Here is a 19,170-nt window from a genome sequence, read left to right as displayed (position 1 = left end):
TGAGAATGACTGGTGTCAGGCACTGATGTTTCGATTTGTTTTGTCATAGATACGAGCCAGCGCTGGTGTAAAATCGTGCATGTGCATCCCCTATATTGTTCTTTTCTGGAATAAAAATTCAGTCGGAAGTACAGCGCTTGTCTATGTCTGCCTCTTTCGCCGTCCTTTGTCCAAATTCACGCTGCTAAACGTCACTGTTCGTGGTCGACTTTCGTTACCACACACGCGCACACACACACACGCCCACACAGATGCCCACACACACGCACGCACATGCCCTAACGCACATGCCCACACGCACACAAGCACGTACACGCCTAAAACATGTACAATCACACATATGCACATGCACACAAGCACTCACAATCCCCCACACACACACACGTATGCACGTGAGAAGCACACACGCACATGTACACACGCGCACGCACATGTACGCGTACACACGCACACGCATGCACGTGACACACACATGGACACACGTGCAAAACACACACGTACACACACGCATGCACATGCACTCACGCACGCACACGCCTGCACACACACGTACGCACGTGCACACATGAACACACGCATTCACACATACAAAAACACGTACACACACGCACGCACATGCACACCTTCACATTCACGCACACGCACGAGCACACATGCACACACACGCACATGCCCATGCCCAGACACACATACGAACATGCACGAACGCACATTCCCACATGCACATTCCCAAGCACACACAAACACGAACACAAACATGCACGCACATGCACAGACACACGTACATGCATGCCCACACACGCACACACATGCCCACAGACATATACGCATGTGCACACAAGCACGCACATTCACACACACGTACGGACACACGCGTACAGACAAGCACACACATACACACACACGCATGCACATGCACCCACGCACCTGGTTTGTTGCTTTCAGAAAAACTCGTTGCACTCACTGTGTACGTAATACGAATACGCCATTATTCTGGCGTGTTAGGAAGCTATTAATTTTTCATATTGACCGATTCTATAGAAATCAAGACAAACTGAATTTTTCATTATAAACAAAGAAAATTTCCTAAATTTATTATTTTTTCTACTTTTAGCTAAATAAATTTTCTTCGGCAGAAATGAAAAATCCTGCTTTTATTTTGCTTTGTTTCATTTATTTGTTACAGTGCACATACCAGAGATATGTTTTTCGGAATTGTTACTGGATACTTTATTAGTTAAATAATTTATGATGTCACCGTGAAAAGCAATCATTTATTTATATTCACGATATCTACCACAAAAAATTGACAGTCTTAAGTAACCTTACGTGACTTGAGTGCGAAAGCATTGTGACTTCTCTGATTGGTTACATCCATGATACAAGCATCTTCAACAGTTCCCGAAAGTCTAGTACGTTTACCAGCTCTTGGAAGGTAGCACGGGTAGTGCGCGTACACAAATTGAGTGCTCGGATTGCAGTTACTGACTACCGGTCTATCCTTCGCGGTGCGTCAAAAGTGTTTGAATGTGCCTTACATTCCCCACTTTCTGTTAGTGCTGAGAAAATTGTAATACATGAAGAGCATGGCTTTGTATTAGAGCACTTCACAAGAACGAACTTGATCGCATTTATGACCCATGCGTCGTACATAGCCGGGGTCAATCAGACGCTCTTTACTGATGACCGAGACGAGGCGAACGGGTTCCCTGGGCTGCGGAGTGCAGCGATTGAGGCGGCGAGATTATCGATGCGGGCCTCAAGGCTCGAAATCGCTGGGTCTGTAGGCGGTAAGACAGCAGTGACAGACGGGGCCTCATGAACCTGATCGGCCAAGTGGTCGAGAGTAACGTCACCGGCCGCCGCGAGGGCTGGGACAAGGCGTTGGAGGAAAAGCTCTCAAAGCAACGCCGAGTAGGTGGGGACGTGGTGCTCCCCGAGAAGCTGTCGCGTGCGGCGCAGCAGTGGGGACGGGCGCCGGTCACCAAGGTCCTCCTCGGCAAAGAGCTCCTGGAGGCGTGAATCTCTCCAGCACCTTGGTCTTGAGTTGATACGGTGTCTTGAGCTGACATCCTGCGGACGTGAGTTTTGTTCCGTGAAAGGTTCGGGCAAATTAGTCATTGTGTTCATTCTAGGTCACCACTTAGAGGCTTCTGGCTCAGGAGTGAAGGAGAAAGACAGCTGACCCGAATCGACGCTGGAATAGAACCGCGAGCCGTGGTTTCGCGTGCCACGGTCAGGCGCCATCTTTATTTTCTTCTGCGGGCGCGTGCTATCCGGGTTCTAAGCGCCGCCCAACGGAGGCTGCTACAACCTACGTAAAGCATTTGATGCAGTTTGCCAGGAGAGAGAGAGAGAGAGAATAACTTTATTGAACTGGGGAAATGGGGATAGGGAATTGGGAGCTTGATGGGTGGTGCCCCAAGTCCAGGGCTCCACTCGCTTCTGCCGCTAGCCGAACGTGACCAAGAAGAGCCTTCTGCACCTTCGGGTCGGAGCTGGCGAGTTGTGCCTCCCATTGCTCTAGTGTGTTGGTTAGATTATACCTAACTAAGTAGGCATTTAAATTCGGCGGTCTATTTTGGCATCCCCATGAGATGTGGTACAAAGACGGTGGTGAGTCGCTACACCACGGACAGGCACGCAGGAGCTTCCCATCACAAAGCACACGCAAACGGACATACGTAATTCCATCCATGCCTTGATATCTAAGAACCTGAGCAATATACTGTGCTCGTTGGCGTTAATGGACAGAGCTCTGTTAGTTATCACGTCACTAGCGGAGTTCCTTAAGGATCCGTTCTTGACACTCTTCTCTTCCTACTATTCCTAAATGGCATTCCGTCAGCGATTCAACGCTCTTCATTCCGTCTATATGCTGACGACTTCAAGCAGTTTAAGACTGTCAACAATGCTTGTAACTGAACTGACTTCCCAAAAGACATTCTTGTGACTCTCAAAACTGGTGCAGAGACGATAAGCTACTGTTAAATGCTTCTAAAACTTAGTATTAAGTCATACACTGAACAGACACCATGTGCAATTTTCATACAACCTTCGAGTTTCTCCATTGCCCAGGGTCCATGAATAGAAAGTTCTTGGTTTCTAGTTCGACAAAACGTTATACTAAACATGCTCAATATATGAAATAACGTCCCCTTCGCACTATTGGTATTGTTGGTATTGTTTATAGTATTTCGCATGATCTCCACTCCCCTGATGCCTTACTGCAATTTTTTCTACTGTGTGATCATGATACTTGCTTTGCTGCAAGTGGCAACAAGCGGAAGGTCGCAAATATATGTCAGTCATGGAACTGTGGCGGTAGAACAAACGCATCAACTATCATCCGAAATTGTGGAAACCTGAGACAAACTGGTAGCTTCCAGAAACAGCGGCGACGGACTCTATCTTTGAGCCCTAGCGTACGCATGGTACTTCTAGCATTTATGGCCTCAAACCCTCATGCTAGTGTGCGGGACGTGGTCACCCGGGAACCGATTTTCAAGTCATCAGTTATGAGAATTTTAAATGACCTTTAACCTTTAACCCGTATCACCTCTACCTGCACCAATGTTTGAAAGATAGGGACCTGCAAAATTGTCTACATTTCTCGAATTGAATCCTCACAAAAGCCGATGAGTCACCGAACTTTTTGAGCGACATCGTGTGTACAGATGAAGCCAAATTTTGCAGAAATGGCCAAGAAAATTCGCATAACGCACTACTCTATTGGAGTGACTCCAATCCATGCTGGGTAAAGCGCACTCGGCACCAATACCAGTGGTCGTTCAATTTGTGGTTCGGAATTTACGCCGGTGATATGTAATCGGTCCCATCTTCTTCGATCACACACTGGCTGACTGGACAGCGTTAGGCGGATGAAATCCTTAAATTAGTTTTTCAGTGAAGTACCGCTGTCACGTCTTCCACTTCTGTAGCACCAGCAACATAGGGCGCCAGCAGATAGTATTAGCCGTGCGCTGGCTGGATGCGACTTTTTCTGCGCAATAGATTGGAAGGCATGGGCCTGTAAATTGGCCGGCTAGGTCACCTGACCTCACTCCACTCAACTTCTTTTTTGGGGGTTATGTGAAAGATCGTGCTTACATGATCGAGATGGACGTCAGATGAGCTCCAGGCAAGAATAACGGATGATGATGATGATGTGTGGTGTTTTATGGCGCAAGGGCCAGGTTTGGCCAAAAAGCGCCATGAAGAATAACGGATGTCTGCCGTAGAATTCCAATGTCGAACATAAAAAAGCCACAGATGCACACTACCACGAAACACCACGTCAGTACTACGAAATGCTTGCGCATCATTCAGGTAACTCCCAGAAAGGATGGTGCGTGACTTTCCTTGTATTTTTTTTGTTTGTTTGTTTGTTTGTTTGTTTTTTGCATACGTCCCGATTGCCAATTCGGCTCATTTAAAAGTGGTACATTTACTTTCTTCAACGCATCAGTTCTGCCTTTTCTTTACATGTGAGTCACTTTCCGGTTAGTCTATTTCGTTTTTATTTTTAGGCACGAACTTGTTTTTGCGGCACGTATACACTCTGATGAAAAATAAAGCCATCACTTTAAGTTGGCTCTGGTCCGAAAGTTTCTGGCACGAAATATAGCTGCACGCGCACTCTTACCACGCGGTCCCAAAAAAGCCTGGATATTGAAGCATTCTATGCCTACTACATTGCTTTTCGCGTTTCGTGCGCGGTCAGAGAGGCACTTCGGCCGCGTTATCAAGGGACTTTTGTTATCAATATGATCAGTCCGCCTTGAAATACGGATATTTAGTGAGACGTAGAAATGAGAGGAAAGAATATCTGAGAAGCCGCGAAACCTTGCTGTTGGTGCTCCTTCCGTGTTGTTATCAAGGCGATGCGCTGTCTCTTCGAGTTTGAGACAGGCAAAGCAGATGCTTTCAATCAGCGTATTTGAAGACGCTGCTTTATAATGGGAGTGGGAGCGCAATCACGTGGTATTTTTCATTTCTCGTGAGGTTTTTCTACCAGCTGGAAAAAAATTGTACGCACTTAGTACTTCGCTGAAAAACACCGCAGTTAGATGTCATTTGGGGGTGCCTACAAATGCCTCACTGACACTTTGATAATTACGACAGTACTTCCCCAGTAAGATAATTAGTTATAATTACCTAATTAAATATCAGTAACGAATAGATTACTGGCGGCTATTCCACTGTGCTGGAAAAAATATGCACTAGCTTTTCTTCCAGTAACGCAACTGCTCTTTTTTTTTTAAGTCTTGGTGCATAGTAGTTGGGACACTCTGTATAATTCACTCAGTAACAAAACTGAGGCCAAGTCGGATTCACTCGAAATCAAATTCAGCAGCAGCCATGCGCAGCAGCGCTTATACCCGAACTCACAGTAAAAAGAAAAGAGAACCTGCAGTCTCTCCGGAAAGGCGAAGCAATATTAGTGATAGCGAAGTATACGACAAATACACGAAGGAAGATCACATCACCGAGAGACGCGAGATTCTTGGAGGTGCCAGAAGACTCAGGCTGTGAAACTGAACTGTCTCCGACTATGAGGTCTTGTATATACTCATATAAGGCCGTCGCTTCAGTGAACCATTCTTCGAGGTCATACGAAGTTTCTTCAACTGTAACTGTTAATAAAGGTTATATAGCGGATTTCCCAGTTTTTATTTATTTATTTATTTATTTATTTATTTATTTATTTATTTATTTATTTATTTATTTATTATACCCTCAGGTCCAAAGGCATTACAGAGGGGAGTGGGTAATATAGGTTACAAAGACAATAAATACAATACAGTAAATTTTGTTACAACATAATTTCAACATTCTCCAAAATAAACAAAGGTTGTTAGTGCATCATGAAATCGTTGACTATCTTCAATGGCTGCAATATCGGGAAGGAGGCGGTTCCATTCGACAGATGTCTGGGCAAGGTAGGACTGAAAACAAGCTTTAGTTTTGCACTTTTTGATGCCAACCTTGTGCCGATGATCAATGCGATGGGAGATGTATTCCGGTGGTGAAATAAAATCGGCATGTAGCGTGACGTGATGATATACCTCGTGGAATAGAGTGAGGCGACTGACTTTACGGCGAGATTTTAAAGGTGGGAGAGAAAAATTAGTTTTCATGGCTGTGATACTTGCAGTACGGTTGTAATTTGAAAAGATGAAGCAAACGGATTCATTTTGTATAAGTTCGAGAGAAGATACTTGATTTTCATGCCCAGGGTCCCATATAGATGACGCGTATTCAAGTTTAGGTCGTATTAGTGATTTATAAAGCAGAAGTTTTAAGGACGAAGGAGCAGCAGAGAAGTTGCGACGTAAATACCCTAACATGCGATTAGCGTTATTGGTAACGTATTCAGTATGGGCATTCCATGTTAAGTTTCGTGATATATGTACTCCTAGATATATATATATGATGCGACGGAATCAAGAGGAATGCCATTAAGACAATAAGGGGGAGTGTTAGAGCAGCGAGAAACACGCATGAACTTACATTTGTTAATATTTAATTCCATTTTCCAAGTTTTGCACCAGTTAGAGACCAAATTAAGATAGGCCTGGAGAGTATTAATAATGTTGAGGTTACGTATTTCACGGAAAATTACACAGTCGTCAGCAAAAAGGTGGCTGGCAGAGGATAGGGTGGACGGAAGGCCATTAATATAAATTAAAGATAGAAGTGGTCCGAGGACAGATCCTTAGGGCACACCAGCTAGTACGTTAGTAAGCGGCGAGGCTGTGCCATTAGTGAAAGCAAACTGCCAGCGGTTGAGAAGGAAATATTGAATCCATCGAAAGACATGTGGGTCAAGATTAAGATGACTTAATTTATAAAGCAATAATTGATGGCACACTTTATCAAAAGCTTTCGCGAAATCTAAAAAGATGCAATCGGCGCAAGATTACTGGTCAAGAATGCAATGCAGTTTATCAGTGAATTACAGTAACTGCGTTTCGCAGGAGTATGTTTGACGGAAACCATGTTGCGCAGAAGACAAAAAAAAAAGAGTTATCATGAAGAAAGGTGGCGATGTGTTTAAAAATGATATGTTCTAGTAATTTGCAGCATTTGCTAGTGAGTGAAATGGGACGATAATTTTGAGGCAAGTGCTTATTACCGGATTTGTGAAGTGGGACCCCCTTCCCGATATTCCAGTCGTTAGGGAGGCTTGATGGATCGAGCGACTGCCGGAACAGTTTTGTTAGTATATTTGAACTATAAGCGCAGGTACTTTTTAGGAATTTACAACTAATTTCATCACACCCCGGAGATGAATCGTGCTTTAAAGACTCGATTAATTTAGCAATGCCAGGAGCATCAATAGTTATTGGTGACATAATGGAAGATCTGTGATGCGGCATATCTGGAAGATCAGCTGTCATGCTTGAGGAAAAGCTTTCTGTGAATGTTGTATTCAATGTGGTAGCACAAAGATTACTTGGGATTATGTTAACTGGCCAGTTAACTTGGACCAATATTTTTAAAACAACCCAAGAGCTCTAGAGAAATCGTACCGATTGCATAGTAGCCGTAGTCGTGTGTATTTACAGCCAGTATTTTTTCATCACAAATTAATAATTATATAATTGTTTTTAATTAGTTAACTATTTAATTATTGCTTGAATCGCAAACACATAAATTACAAAGATGCAGGGCACCTCAAATAAACTCCGAATCAAGCGTTTGTTTCGTGCTCAGCTATGCCTCGTTGATTTTTGTGAGAAAAAACAAAACCGCGCGAAAACATCCAAAATACAACATAGATGCGTGCTCGCGCGCCTTTATGCATGCGCTCCCAAGCGAATAGCCACGGATACACGGCTTTACCAGCAGCCGCAACTAGATACAAGGCTTCACGCTATGTGATGGTCGCGGCATCATGAGAACATGCCGCTGTCGCATTGATAAGCGTATCGGAGCCGTAGGTGGGTGTTTAGAAGCCGCGAAACCGTGACGGCGCACTTGTGACTGTAATTTTGCACGCTCATCTTGTTGTGTAGATAGGCGCTCCCGGAACGTATGTTCCTCTTGTTCCCTTTAGCAATACAAACAAACCTTGGGCAGCCTATGTCCATCTGATGCGTTTTGGCGTATCTGTACGGCCAGTATATGTTGTTGTCGATTACGTAAATCATTTTTGCTTGACGTGTCAGTGCGTAGATAATAACTGGAGATCTGAACGGTACCACGCTCGCGACCTGCTCTTCAAGAAGACAGTCATGCCCTTCACGAACGATGGCTAAAATTATCCTGCACCTGGCGGTGGCGCACAGCGAAAGAGTGGCATTATGGAGGACGCCCTAGTCCGTCAACAAAGAACGCACCAAGTCATTTGCGAGACGGGTAGCTTCACAAGAAAGAGACGCAGGACTACGACGGTAGTTCAAGAAGCGGAAACGGATGTTTTGGCATTCTTTGCTGCTAAACCTCACGGTAGTGTGCACGACGCCAGTGCAGAGGCTGGAACTTCAAGGTCCTCAGTGTGAAGGATTTAAAAGAAATGGCCATACGCACCCGTGCTATCTACATCTTCATCAGAAACTTGAAGACTGAGATTTTTAAAACTCACTCTACCAATTGGATTTCAACGAAATGTGAAGAGGAACCTCACTCGCGTGTTTTAGACGGATGAGGCTAATTTCTCCAGAAACGCACAAGTTAATCTTCACAACGCGCACTACTGGAGTGATAGGAATTCCCACCAGCTTTCACAAACACCACACCAATGCCAGTGGTCGTTTAATGTGTGGCGCGGTGTTTTTGATAGCAACATCATCGGAACCATCTTTTTTTACAACACACTAAGGGCGCAAAGCTACGTCAACGACCTCCTCGATCGCTCCATGAACCACGTCTCGTTCCACTAGCGCACCTTCGGAACATCTGGTTTCAACACGATGGTGCTCTTGCGCGTAGTAAGTCTCGAGCGTGGCTCGACGTGCTTTTTCCTGGACAATGGACTGGCCGGCGCGGACCTGCACCCTGGCCTGCGAGGTCGCCGGGCATGACACCGCTGGACTTATTCTTGTGGGGCTACGTGAAAGATGGCGTGTACACCAGCGAAACTACCACACCGGCCAGCCTAAAGAAAAACGTAAGCAGAGTCTGCCGCGAGATTCCAATGTCGTTGGTCAAAGCTGCAACCGCAGAAGTGTCCCAAAGAAGAAAGTACCGTATTGCTTCAGGCGGTGAGCTGTTTGAGTACGTGCATAAGTGGCACAAGAAAATAACAATCCAAAACTGGTGTAAAACATGGCTGTTTAACACACCTTCATGATGTTACCGTATTTTTACATTAAAAGAGCTTGCGACAACGATAGAAATAGGTAAAGTCTGCTTTGTTATGCCTCTTTTCCGGAGGATACAGAAAGGCTAAGACGCCTTGCATGCTTTTGGTTTATTTTTTATTGAAATAAACTCCAGAGGCTGGGTAGCCCTTTTCTGTTCTTCCGAGAGCTGCCTTTCTTATTTTGTCGTGCTCTTTTGCACACTCTTTTTTTTTTTAACACTGGTTGAATTTCTTTCGTAGCTTTGTTTCATGATACGCGAAGGTTAAAGCTATCCGGACTGCCTCATGATCGAGTTTAACAGGGATAAGCGGTCTAGTTGGTGGTCGTTATTGGAATGCATCATGTAACCGCACAAAAACAAGGGACAAAGGAGGAGCACACAAGACAGGCGCGGAAGTTCAACTCATGATCGAGCACAACATTCTTGCGTCCGCAGACGCTGACGCTTATCGCACCACGCCAGTTAGGTCACGAAGCTCTCGAGCGGTCACGATGCGGCGATAAACGAATGCAGCCGCGCATCTTTCAAAGGTTGCTCGGAGGCGCTTGAGTAGCGGCGCGCGAGCGCGCATCTATTTGATATTTCGCGTATTTCGCCGGCTTTTGTTCTTTCTTTGAAAAAACAAGCAGGCACACTTTAGCGCGACATAAATGCTTGATTCGGAGGTTATTTAAGGTGCCCTACAGCTTTGTAATTGACATGTTTGCGATTCAAACAATAATTAAAATGTTCACTAATTAGAAGCAATTAATTCGTACTTCGCGATTAAAAAATACTTGCTGTAAGTACACACGACTACCGCTACAATGCAGTCTGTAAGATTTCTCTAGAGCTCTTGTTTTTTTTTTTATATATCTTGGTCTATGTTAACTGGGACATGCGGTATATATATATATATGAATAATCGGGCCCACCCCCCCCCACCCCCCCACCCCCCCAGAAGAATTAAGACTTCCCGCCTGTGGCATCCCGAATAAAGTGATATCTATTTTCAAGCGCAGCTTTTGCCGTTCTGGCGACCACAGTCCAACCCTCACCAACATACCTCAACTGACACGTGTAAAATAAAGACGTATTAAATCGGATCTTCTCTTTAAGGTGGTCCCTGGCATTATACATTATCAGAAGCTTCTGGATCAAGTGCGATTTTCTGTGTCGCAAAAATATACCAGGGAGCATTCTGCGTTTTCTGAGCGGTGTTGTTGCATTAGGATTGGCTCCATAAAAAATGTAACAAGTATTTTGTCTTCATTGACATATCTCAAAGTTCATTTCTTGTATTTTGTCTATATGCATTTAATCAGGTTGTATGATTAACTCTTTTTTACGCCGCTACCTCGTTTTCTGGTTCCCTGATTGTTGTTGTTGTTGTTGTTGTCCTATGTGGCCGTGGCACATACCCACAGTGGGGGATTGGCCAAGAATCGGGCGGTTTAATTAGGTGCCTAAAAATAATAATGAAACAAGGGAGTTAACAATTTGGGCGTGTGAGCTTAAAAGTAAACGTTTTGTGTCTGGAGAAAAAAAAAATTAATAATCAGATGAAAACCGGGTATAGGAAAATAATAATAATAATTACAATAATAATTAATAATAGATAAGAAATAAAAGAAAGCTATGGTAGGGAGGGAGAACGATCAATCTAACATGGAAAACGATTGGTTTCAATTAGGTAATTTTGGATCGCCAAGCAAACATTTCTGTGGCTGAACCCAACAATGGAGGCTCCAAAAGATAGGATCACAGGCACTGATAAAGTTAGACCAATAGAGCGAAGCGGCATTTCGAGTAGTCGTTTTCTTAGAATAGAAAACCGTCTGCAAGACAACAAGAAATGGTCGATTGTCTCCGCTTCGCCACAGAATGAGCATAATGGTGAGGGGACCAGACCAGACCTGTGGAGGTAGAAGTTCAATGCAGGTATACGGCAGCGCAGCTTCGTGATGGACACTTCAATTTTCCGTGTTCGGCAAAAACCTCTGTTCCAAGGGTGCAGGAGATGTCCGTAATCCTCAGAGTTAGTAATTGCGGAGCTTGATACGGACTGTATAATGATACTCCTGCGAAATCTAGCTGCAGTAACGTAAGCAGTCAAAGGGCAGCAAGGAAGAATCGGGCCACTTATCGATGCCTTGGCTAGAGAGTCTGCAATTTCATTAATGATTAGTCCTTTATGGCCGGGCACCCAAATCAAACGCACGCTTCTCAAGTAACCAGGTACCAATGATTGAAATGTCCTCATCACGCGAGAATCACTAGAAGCAGTAAGGGATGAGCACAATGATAAAGAATCAGTGACTATCACGGCTGACGTAATTGATGGTCCTAATTTGCGTAATGCCAGCACCACGGCCATGAATTCAGCTAAAAAAATCGGTATGAAATCTGGCAGCCGAAGAGAAAATGTCCAATCGAGAATCGGGGAAAATATTCCTACACCTGACTTTTCTTCACATTGTGAAGCATCTGTAGCAATTACAACGTTTGTTTGAAGGTATTTCAGGTGATCTTGTAATATACCGTCGAGAATACGGTGTGGAAGTAATTTTGCATTATTAGGAAAGATGTCATCAAATTGAATATCCGTGGCAACAGCTCTGTCGGTAATAGGAAGTACATCGCATATGCGCACGCCCAAAGAGTCAAGTAATTGTTGCACGAATATAATTTGCGGTTTATGCAGTCGCGGCCAGATGACACCAAAAAACAACGCAGGTTGTGAAATAAAGATTATTTGGGTATGACGTAGTGGTGATTCGTAAATCCTTAAGAACGTCTGCACCGTCAAAAGCCGGAACCTGCACGAAAGTGGCGGAACACGGGATTCTAGATAAAGAATAGAATTTGCAACAAATTTAGGAAGACCTAAACACAGACGTAATGCCTCTCTTTCTAAGAGGATTAGAGGACGGGACATGTAGGCTGGAGCTCCCGAGAAGAGCACGCAACCAAATTCTAATACAGGGCGAACGTACATACGGTATATCATTAGGAGTGTATCTCTTCTCAATCCTATTCGACGACTGCTCAGCCTACGCAATATGCCAATTGCACGGGTACCTTTCCCAGTCAACAGATCTATGTGTGAGCGCCAGTTGAGAGAGGCGTTATAAATAATTCCGAGGTATTTAACAGATTCCACCTGTGGTATGTCTTGAAGGTGGTAAGACAATGAAATGTGCACTATGTCACGTATCGGAAAAACGAGAACAGCACATTTGCTGGCATTGAGTGTGAAGTGACTAGCATCTAACCACCTCTCCAGATCATAAAGGTAAGTTTGCAGTCGTTGGTATAGCGTGTGGATGTCGTTTGCAGATGCAAAAAACGCAATATCGTCTGCATAAACATAAGTAGTTATTTCTTGATGACAAGGTAGTGTGCTCATGAGAATATTAAAAAGTACCGGGGAAAGCACTGAGCCTTGCGGTACGCCTCTCGTTTGTTTGTGTTTAGAAGAAGAAACGCCGCTTTCGTAGCAATAGAATTCTCTTTCACCTAAGAATGACTGAATCCACGCTACTATATACCCAGGAACACCACAGGGCGTTAACCGATTGATCAATATAGTGTGCTCCACAGTGTCGTATGCTTTAGCGATATCGAGCGTCACTAACGCAGCGTATTGCTTATGACGTCGAGAGAGTTGTATTCGGCTTTCTAAGTCGACGTGGGCATGCCAGATGGAGCAGCCGGCCCTGAAACCAATCTGACAGGGACTAAGAATGGAATTATCATTAATAAATTTCATGATGCGACGGTGAAGAAGCCTCTCAATAAATTTTACTACGTTTGATGTAAGCGCAATGGGCCTAATGTTCTCCAATACATACCTTCCTTCTTGTTTCTTAAGCATCAATATTACCTTGGCAAGCTTCCAGTGCAACGGAATCCAAGCATATTTAATTGAATAATTCACCAGGTCTAAAAGAACGTTACGTGATTCCTGTAACAATATTTTTAACATTGCATTTGTGACGCCATCAGGGCCAGGGGCTGAATTCGGTAAACATAGTGCAGTCTCATTTAGTTCAGCTAAAGAAATTGGAGTAAAGCCATCCCAAGGACCTAATGTAGAATGAATAGCCGGAAGCCTGGCCGTAAATCGATTTTCTAAGCCTTCGGCAATCTCTTCTAGGGAGGCGCTCAGTTCCTGCGGGGTCAAAACAATTGAATCTAATGTTAAGGGTGTTGGTAGCACCTTCCTAGCACGAAGGAATGCAAATAAAGCACGCTTATTTTTTGAATTAGATAGATAATCGTAATGTCTAATATCGTATTCCTCTTTGGCTCTATTAACAGTACGCTTAAATACACCAGCATGAAACTGATAATTTTTCCAATTTGTCGGGCACTGATTATGCAAAAGCATTTTCCAAGCGGCCTTTCTTTTTCTATAGTCCCGCGTACACTCATTATTCCACCAACGACAAGCGGTGCCTTTAGCCGAAGGGATGACAAATTCAGCTTGCTTCCGGGAATCCTCTAGAATTGAGCAAATGGTTGAAGCGATTTCCTTATCATTGGCATTGGCGAGTTTCGAAACGGCAGAACGCAAGAAAGTCTTAAATTTCGTATGGTCCATAAATGTGCATGCCTGGTATTCTAAAGATGTTATTGGACAATTGATTTCAAATGACACAGGAAGATGATCACTGTTGGTTGCTGATTCAACCGCTACCCACGACAAAACCTTGATGCCAGCGCTACAAAATGTCAAATCTAACACTGAACGGAAGGGTCCTCTAACAAACGTTACTTGTCCTGTGTTCTGACATGAAAGGTGGCTATCAATCGTCCACTCCCATAGTCGCTTACCGCACACATCTGTTTTTTGCCCCCACGACACGTGATGAGAATTGAAATCCCCTACAAACAAAATTTCTTTTCTACAGGCAGCCACAGCCCTATCAAGTTGACGTGTACTTTGCACGCCGCTGGGGAAATAAGTATTTATAATTGAAAATGGATGGTATCCTGGGAGGCATAAATCTATGGTCAAAATTTCACAGTCGCAGTCCATGATTTGAAAAGAAATTTTTGCCTTGTGACAAATTTTACTGGAAACAAGTATCATTAATCCTCCACCTCGCGAGTCTCTATCTAATCGGAAGGACCGAAAACCTTTTAGATGAAAATTTTTCTCTGGTGAAAGCCACGTTTCCTGAAGAAGTAAGATATCTGGATTGAATTGAACAGATAGGCAAGATAAATCTGTTGAAGCTGAAAATATAGAACGACAGTTCCACTGCAGCACTTTCAACTGTCCAATGGTGTAGAACGCACAGCAGCGGCAACTGCCGCCTTTAGAATACTTTCTGTAAGCACAGGAGTTGGTTGACTCTTTTTTGATTTTGGTTTCATGGTTTTTGAAATTGGGGACCCCATACGTTTGGGAGCTCGAGTGTCAAGTTCCATGTCTGTGGCAATAACAGTGTCTGAATAAGAGGGCTCATCCTCGCGTGTTTGGACTACCGAAGTAGTGTCTGTGGAATATTCTGCAACTGTGGAAGGCGTCTCTACCTCGTTGCTAGGCGTTCGAGGTGTGGCGTTAGATACTGGGCACTGCGTTGGTGTCTTATTGGGCTGCAATATTTGCATCATGTGGCTGGAAATGATTTGTGCTAAGCAATCAGAGAGACTGGATATCAATTTGTCCATAGCTTTAGCCATTGCTTTTTCCACAGCAGAGTCAATTGCTTCTGAGAGGTTAAGATCCATGCTTGGAGTGTTGCGCGCTGTAACACCAGAGTATCCGAAGGCCCTGTCTTTGATAACTGAAATTGCATCTCTTCGGGAGCAACGACGGCGGTCGATTATTTCAAGAATTTGTATTTCTTGAGCGCGAGCTGAGCAGTTCGAATAGTCTGCTGGGTGTTCTCCCCCACAGAGGCAGCACTTTTGAGATTGAGTAGAGCATTCACTTGAAGAATGACCATCCCCACAGGTGCGGCAACGCAAGCTAGACTTACATCCTCCTGCGCTGTGCCCGAATCTCCAACAATTCTTACACTGGATTGGACGTGACGCAAGCGGCTCTACACGGAACACAAGAGGCCACACCTTTATTTCAGATGGACATGATGTGCCCACAAACGTTGCAATAACAGATTCTGTCGGAACCCTCTCGTTATTGGCCAGTCGATTGCAACGGTAGATGGCAATGACGCCTGCTGCGGATAGCTTGTCCAGGGTTTCAGTAGGACTTAATCGGGAGTCTACGCCCCGTGCAAGACCCTTGGTGCACGCAAGGTGAGGCGGAATAAAAGCACTCACCGGGGTGGAAGCGAATGAAGTGCATTTCAAGAGGTCTTCTACACAGGTCTGGTCGGGTGAACGACACACTATACCTCCCCGTCCGAACGCTCGCACATCAGTGATGGCCTGGAAGTGGTTGGACGTGGCCTTAAGTGCCTTCTGGACAGCCTGTGGATTCGTGATCCTGATGGAACCGCCATTGGTAGGCACAAGCGCCACAGGAATGGTGCTGACGCCACTGCGAAAAAATAAATCTATGGGCAATTCATTAGGTGGCAGGGATGCTGACCAGGCGGATCGCGCCTGGCCAGGAGAACTGGTCGACATCAGCTCAAGACGGCTGACGCCAGGAATGCCAATCAACCAGGAACTAAAATATGGTTATTGAGACACCTTAAACCACCCGATACTCAGCCAAAACACCACTGCAGGTCAACGAAACGGTCGCTCTGTCGAGGCCAGCAGGGACCAGGGACAACCAGGTTCCAGCGGGGCCGAAAGTCAGTCTTGCCCAGTTTCTCTATCTCACATTGTTTTGTCTGCCACATTTTCCTTCTCTGTAGTATTTCTTTCGCGTATTTCTTTTTAGGTGCACCGGTACGATGGCTCCGTAGCTGTTCGTGGGCACTATAATAAACATTTGATTGATTGATTGATTGATTGATTGATTGATTGATTGATTGATTGATTGATTGATTGATTGATTGATTGATTGATTGATTGATTGATTGATTGATTGATTGATTGATTGATTGATTGATTGATTGATTGATTGATTGATTGATTGAACCCTGTTCAATTAACTTGATTTTCTTTTGTAATCGACAGTCCGTCGGAAGCTCGTCTGGTCGGGATGAAACATGACAAAGAAAGACGTATGCCGACTAAATGCTTTTAATGTTTTATTTGGTCGGTGTAAGTCTTTGTTTTTTGTGCGTATCAATGCATGATTATTGATTCTTACTGTTGTTCGTCCAGTTTAACATATAATTTCACCTTTCGACAGCATTTACTCTATAGCGGCACTGGAAATTCGTTTTTGATTATAATTTTATATAATCCACCCATGTTGTGGCTGATCATCTACAGTGGGTATGAGCCACATTACAAGAGCCAGTCGGGTGCGGCGCCAGCGCGACTCCGTGTCGTCGACTCCCGCAGCAGGTGAGAGGCCTCGCGACCCCGTCGCCGCAGGGAACGGCGAGCGGTGCTCCCGAAGATCCCTGGCTAAGTCCGGCCTCGAACAAGGCAGTAGTTTGTGCTGGCAAATTAAGTAGGGCTGCGAAGGGCAACAACATATGAGCACACATACAGCGGAGAACACGCAACGGTGGCTTCCGACAGTTTATTTCGAGGAGTGTAACGTTTCTGTGTGGACGACATTGCGCATGGCAGGAAAACGTGACGTCCTGCCGAAGGTTGGCGCACATTACCAAGTATGCACCAGCAAATGTTGACGCTCACAGTGTGTAAACACTCCTCGCGCCTAGCGCCGTTTCCTGGCCCGAAGCAAGAAGCAGCTCAGTGCCAAGTAAAGGACACGCTATCCCAAAGGACTCGCGCGCTGTCCGTCCGAAAATTGTGACAAATTTCTATATATGAAGTATAATCTTACTTACGCGGATCATGTATTTGTGTATTCTGGAATATACATTCCCTAAATCTCGCAATGAGTCAAATATGGGTAAGCTTGCTGACTTGCACTGAAGCATGCAAGCGCGGAAGCCCCCAAGCGTGTTAGGAAACACATTCTTTAGTATTTCGAGATAAGAGAGCAAGGTATTCCCTATAAACTGACACTCACTGAATATGTCTCGTATAAAACCACCGTTAGAGATGCTGACTTGAAAATTAACGATAGATAATCTTCCTTAATGGCAGATCGTGCAACCAGCCAGTCTTGGTTAGAGCTGCAGATCCATGCAAGCTGCAGCCGGCTGTACTGCACTAAACTTGCCGCACCACGCAAGATGCCATAAAGCAGAGTGCAACAACATAATGACAGCTCTACACTGTGGCTAGGCCTCTAAAGCTGTGCTAGAAATCAGCAAATAAAATAAACGCCTTTTCAGCGCGCTAACTTTCCTTCAGCATGGCGGCGCTGCCAGGTGCAAGCCAGACAAACGTATTATTTGTCAGGTAGTTGTTCTGTGACAAACGTGTAGCACCTGCTAGTCGAGCCTGAGATAGCGTTACATAGCCCGTTACTTTGCAAACTGTGCGATCGCCAGGGCCGCGCGACGATACTGACCACGAGAGCTGGTGTTACAGGAGGGCCGGGTGCCCCCCCCCCAGACTCCACCCGCCCAGTGATGACCGCAGCGAGGCACTGGCTTCCCAAGCGGCTGTGGGTCCGCGCGCATCCTTTGCTGTTTTAGCCGAACGGAGAGAAAAGGACCGGAGGGGATGGACCGCATCAAGGCGCGGGCGACGCACCGGTTGACCTTCAGACCCCAGGCGTTCGGCCAACCAGCAGTGGCATCGCCACAGTGGAACAACGCGCCTCAGAGCAACGACGTCGAGATGAGGGACTTGGAAGGCAGTCGCGAGGACGCCGTTATGGCGTCCGTAAGTGACAGCGACGTCGAGATGGAGGACGTCTCGGCTCAACCGGTCCAACTCAACAACAACAACAAAGTGGCGTCAGCGTCTCCGTGGTGTCGCCTGTGCGCCATCCTGGCGACGAGCAGGACCGAGACACACGGTGCTGGTCCTCCCGGCGTCTTTCATAACGGCCCGACGACCGGCACAAATGTTGCCGCTATGGGACGGCGCCTAGGTGGCCGCAGTGCGCTTTGAGACCGCACATCTTCGGCGGTGGCGGCGTCGCTAAGATCTACAGTCGAGTTCCAAAATTGCGATTAAGCATGCACGGCGCGCCATCCCAAAGGCCAAATTTCAATACAACCACGCTATGAACATAAATATGTGCGCTGTATATGTTTTGGCCATGATTAACTTAAAGGTCACGTTTTGTATTCCACTACGCTGTAGTGGTAAACTGTCCCAAAATTTGCCTTTTTCTTCATCGACATTTCACAAGTTCATCCAGGTACCCGAAAGTCATTATCAAGTCGCTGCGTTGCGTAGGAATGCATCAAGGGCGCTAAAAGCACGAATGTGCTCCTTATGTAAACGAATAAGAACGTCAGACTACTATTTGATGCCCCATTGAAAAATCGTGAGCGAAATATGGGTGTGCGAATGGCAGTTTTTGAGGCCCAGTCGAATACAAATTGAATAATTCCAGAATCGAATCGAATACGAATCAAATAGCGCCAGAGGGAAGTCGCATTTAATGGAATATCGAAGATTTCTCCAACAGTTTGCGAATAGCGTACAGCCTTCTCACCATTATTGTCAAACAATTTTCACATCCTGGTACTCGTAACATTAGAAAGTGTCATTACACTGTCCATTATAAAGCATCCGTTAAAAAAGTTCAAGGAAATCATTAGGAGCAATTAACTAAGCAGTCCGCAATTTCAGGCTGTGCGCTGCATACGCGGTCATGAATTTTATACAGTTTATAAAGGAAGCCTTGCTGTCGAATTAGAATACCTGTGCACTGATAACCTGCCGACCAAATCAGAAATGCGT

This window comes from Dermacentor andersoni, chromosome 4, assembly GCF_023375885.2.
Source record: "Dermacentor andersoni chromosome 4, qqDerAnde1_hic_scaffold, whole genome shotgun sequence".
Taxonomy (NCBI): domain Eukaryota; kingdom Metazoa; phylum Arthropoda; class Arachnida; order Ixodida; family Ixodidae; genus Dermacentor; species Dermacentor andersoni.
This window is presented reverse-complemented; position numbering follows the sequence as displayed.